General features: G+C 24.0%; 1 long non-coding RNA gene across 1 annotated transcript; it reads left to right on the plus strand.

Annotated features, from left to right (window-relative positions):
* Window positions 1–4,319: 4,319 nt before the first annotated feature.
* Window positions 4,320–4,835, plus strand: LOC148203222 (uncharacterized). Its single transcript, XR_015784034.1, has 2 exons — window positions 4,320–4,396; window positions 4,494–4,835. It is a non-coding gene; the product is annotated as an uncharacterized LOC148203222 (long non-coding RNA).
* The last annotated feature ends 670 nt before the right edge of the window (window positions 4,836–5,505 follow it).

The raw sequence follows: 5,505 nt of genomic DNA on the forward strand, positions 1-5,505 counted from the left end.
TATCAGTCTTGTGCCAACACAAGAATCTCTATAATCAAATTCACCCTCATAGCTTCTAGACGAATTTCACAAAAACCTAGTTGTTGCTTCATTCATTATATTTCAATTGATTATATAAGTATACTAATCAATTAAGGATACTTCAAATAACAGTTATGTATTTCAAAACAGGTTTTTTTCGCATTGTCAACTATGCTCTTAATGGATCATACTCTGATTAATTTGATTATAAGAGGATTCAATCTTGATTTACAACCAATTAGACTTAATTTTACTAATTCAGATTTTGTTAAACATTTGGACATCATAAAAAACTTATCAACAATCTACCTCTCTCAACATAACTATCAAAAAAAAGAAATAAATATAAATATCTCAAATACGGTGATTGACTCTAACAATAATATCTCAACTTGAAACATTAGTATCATAAGAAAAATGAAATTCTTAACATAAATCTTAATTCTCCAAGAAAATATAAACTTTATAAGAAGTTTCAAAGATGAACCCTCGTTTCATTAAACCTTGACTCAAGGGCTTGTTCCAATATATAATAGTTTGATATCATTTAAGAGTTATAATCAATGAGAATTTAAATATATATTTATCTTTGACTATTTGAGATATCTTTTAAAGTCAAAATTGGAAGAAAACTCTAAACTCTAAAATAAAGCCGACTTAAGATCCAAGTAAAGCTTTTGCTTTAAGCCTCCTAAAAAATGAAGTCTTAAAAAAATAGTAATAATATACCTCTATTAAATTAATTGTAATATACCTCTATCAAAGTAAGTTTTTTTTTATTGTTTATTAAAGAATAATTTCAAAACAAACTCTACATATTAATAAAAAAAATTAAAATTTGAAAATTAAATTTAAACACTTACGAGAAGGAGACTTTAGACTTCAAAAGATTACAAGTCTATCATCGTGTTTATTTTCTTGAGAAGCAAAACTAAATTTTATTCTTTTAACCCATTCTTAATTATGTAAAAAATATTTTTTTTTCAAATGCATATATAACTTATAAAATAATGTTAGCAAATACAATATTAGTTGATTAAGTAGAAATGAGTTTTTTTAAACTAAAGATGATAAATACTTATTTAAGATTAATAATATTTCAACAAGAATTAAACGAATTTACCTTATCATCTATTAAAAAATAAATATTAAATTAAATTAATTTCGACAATTTAATAAATAACATTTTTTACAAAATTCTCAAAAAAAAGTTAAACAGAATTATGATACATTTTAACTTGTTTTATTAATAAAGAAAAATGTATCATTCTTAAGTTTGATTTAAATCTCTCAAACTCTTGATTCATCTCTACTACAAAATGAAAAATACATCAAATATAATAATTGGTCATAACAATATTATTTTCTATGGTTGAACAATATTATTTTATAAGCTTGATGTTTAAAGAAGATATTTTTCTATTTATGTTTTGACGTTATTTAAGAATTTATTTAATTTTAAGCTACACGAATGTCATTATTAATATTCTCACTTTAAAGGTGAGTGATTTGTCAAAAGAAGAAGATTGCATATTAGAAAAACTACTTCTTATGTAGAACTTACAACATTCAATATGAGATTTTATATGTTGATACACAATGAGGTGAAAAAGGTATGGCTTACCATCAACCTATTAAATGAAAAATGAAAAATTGGTTTATATATCATAATATATATATTTTTATCTTCAAAATTATAAAATGAATAGATGTTTTTCTTTTTTAATTTCAACGATGTTAATTTGTGTGTGTTAAATTATTCAAATATCAATTTAAAACATCATTTACTATGTAAAAAACAATTCATACCGCTTAGATTAAAAAGACCGTATTTACTCAATTGTAAATTTTGAATATCAATTTATATCAAATTTTGAAACAACTTTCAATTTGCACTAAAATTTTAAAACTAAAAGCATATTTAATATTCTTTTATTCTGTATTTATGGTGTCAACCCTTTAAAAGATCGGTGACATGGTTTATAATAATTTTAGTCATTATAATATTTTTATTCATATAAAGATGAATACGATAATTAAAAGATTTATAATATTTCATTCAAAATCGTCAACTAAATGAGGTAACTCCATAATTATTATAATCACCCGTGAATATTATGTACACAGTTTATTAATTAAATATTGTGTCATTTCCATAGTGAAGCAAGAATATAAAGATGCATTTCAAACAATAATCTTCCAATTTATTTGAACTTTCTTCTGTTGAACATATTCCATACCATGTCAATAGTTTTATAAGTGTCTGAATTTTTTTAAGTTATGAAAGCGTTGACAAGTGGCTGCCGCATGGTTGGTGTTCAACGCCACAATTATATATATTATCATTCCTCTAAAAAATTATTTATTTTAGTTCATTGCTTGGGAGACATTGTATAATAATTTATAAAATTAAAAATCTTAGAAATCACAATCATTTTAGTCTACATATAGTTTATCTGTTACAGTTTATATATGAAAGGAAAAAATATTTTGATTCAATTTTTTTAATGATATTTTAATGTAATACACATGATATTTTTTTTATTTATTCATCGTTTATAGAAAGATGAAGCAGAAATGTCTGGTCAAATTGTCTGATGTCAGTGGATTCAATCTGACAACTTTTCTGTGTGTATGAATTTTCCAAGGTACGAAAGGATCAAAGTTCTACCATTGTTGTCATTGTATAACCCAATCTTTACGCTATTGAAGTTGCAGAGTAGCCATCTTCATTTCTATAACCTAATCTTTCACAGTATAAAATTAATCATTCACTATGGAGATTCAATCTCATGACCTTTTACCTTTCCTTTGAGTTGGTCATTGCAATAAAATCAATAAATAATAATTAATTTAGAAATTAAAAATAATTAATAATTATATTAATTAAGTTAAACTCTATTTTATACTAAAAATTATTAATAGTTAAAATAATATTTATTACAATCGATTAGTAATTTGATCATTAATATTAATTATGATCGTTTTAGTTATTTATTGTTAATAGTCTTTGTACTGTTGGTCCAGACGACTATACAGTCGCCTCCACATTAAGCCAACCATACAGTCCTAAAGAGGAGAAAGCGGCTAAACTGATTGGACCTGGCAAAGCTACCAAGCAAGACTAGATGGCCAGAACATCCTTAGTCAATAAATAGGTTTTACTGTAAAGATTAAAGTAAATAATAATTAGAGACATTGGGCTGAGATTGGATCGTGATTAAGATTTCATTAATTTTAAGCTTATGTCGAAAAGCTATAAATATAAGTGAAAGGTAAGAGGTAAGGGATCGTATTTACTGTGTATTTAATAGTCACACTGAACTCCTGTACAGACAGTTTACTGACTTAAGTATCGAAAAATCTTTGACAAATACACCTTCGATCAGTGGAGGAGTGAAGATAAGGATTTGAAAAGCAGTTACCAGACGATATTTTAAAAGAAATTGTGTAAGTGTTTGGAGTGACTGGACCTCATACCCGAATCTTTATCATTAATTACAAACTAATTTAAAACCTGACTTAACTAAACAACTAAAACTTTTATAACTAATAAAAAACTGATTTAGACTCTTATTCAAACACAAATTATAAAATTTGATTAATAATAGAATTCTTTTAGGTATTGATAATTTTTAATTTATAAAATAGTGTTTAATTTATAATGATTAACTATTTTTCATCTGTAAATTAATTATTATTTAATAATTGTCTAGTAATAATTAAAAAAATCTAACAATAATAAAAAAATTATTAATTATAAAAGGTATCATTTACTACCTTTATCTTAAAAGTTTATATATATATATATATATATATATATATATATATATATATATATATATATATATATATATATATATTATTTAAGTTAACATGTTATTCAACTACTTCCCTTTTATTCAATTTATACTTGGATTTTCAATATTTTCCTATTAATTAAATGCCATTTTAAACATTTTTTTCATGATAAAATTTGTAGTAAATATTTTTTTTTCATAACAATATACATTATTTATTATTATTATTATTGTTGTTATTATTATTAAAATGAAATGTTATAGGTTAGAAGAAAATACTCGTAGGCTTACTCTTCTGATTGTTTGTTTAAAGGCTGTTTTGTTTTATATGATAACTAAAAAATATTAATTTACTAAAAAGTTTGCTATTTGGTTAACTTATAAGTATACCTACATTTTTTTATTAGAAATATTGACACTAATACAATTATTATGATTTTATATTAACACTATATATAATAATTCCACATCCATGACTTCTATATATATGTGGTAGCGAGGAGACATAATTGCCACTGGAAATGTTGTGCAAGTTATTTCTTTGAATGGATGTAGATTCTCCTAATTGTGAGAAGGTATGTTTTTTTAACTTTTATCAAATATCCCTTTTAAAATCAAGTTTTATTGGAGTTGCTCAAACTATTAAATAATAGGTTTGTATCAATTCAATAGGTTCAAAATTGCATCAACTTTCTACCATCTACAATCTCAAATGCAAAGGAAACATTCTAGTACTTCTACAATTGTTCTATTTCCCTCAAGTTTCTCATTTTCTCATGGAAACTATGCTTTTTGCTTTCAAAATGAAAAACACATTGCTCACCTTTTTTTCTTAAAACATGCCCTTTACAAGGTATTTAGTTTTTTTTTTTATATTTAATTTATATGTAAAAGTTAAGTCTTACATAAATTAGATGAAATTCCAATTTAGGGCATAATGTTGGATTTTCCTATACAATTTCTTAGTATTAGGGTGCTTAATTATGCTCATCAAAAAGCATATTCACAAGTTCAGTTTGGTTTAGTTTTCAAACTTTATCTCAATGCTTTCTTTTAGTATAAAGACTTTTCTACCAAAAAATAAATTTCGTAGGGTCATTGGAACATGAAATCCAAAAACGAGCATAGGGTACCCTAAATAATACACAGTGCATAGCTTCTAAATATCAAGTTGAATTTTTCTTCTATACTTTTCTCTCTTTAACTAACAATGACGTGATATCTCAGTTTAAAAGGTAGAAAAATTATATCAGATATCATTAATTCACCAATTAATAGCCAATGAGAAATAACTTTTTAATAATAAAAATGAATGACAATAAAATGATTAAATATCAGAATAAATTGTATACGACAAAATATTTCAATATTATGAAACTATCTTTTAAAAATATTAAATAAAAATTTAATAATATAATAAATTAACAAAACCTACAACGGTGTACATTTATTCTCAATAAATAATCAAAGTCCAGTTCCACGTGGTTACGTATAAAATCAAACTAAGCTTTATTAGTAGAAAAATATATCTGACTGAAATGGATGAAAATTACTTGTGACATAAACTATATCTGAAAATTAGTATTATTTATTTAAACGTGATTATCTGAATTGAAAATGAGACATATATATAACAGTGAGATTATGAAGTGAAGCTACTACCTCTTAAAAGTTATCCACCACC

The sequence above is a fragment of the Vigna umbellata genome, chromosome 2, assembly GCF_029865625.1.
Source record: "Vigna umbellata cultivar VRB3 chromosome 2, Vumbellata_1.0, whole genome shotgun sequence".
In the NCBI taxonomy this organism is placed as follows: Eukaryota; Viridiplantae; Streptophyta; class Magnoliopsida; order Fabales; family Fabaceae; genus Vigna; species Vigna umbellata.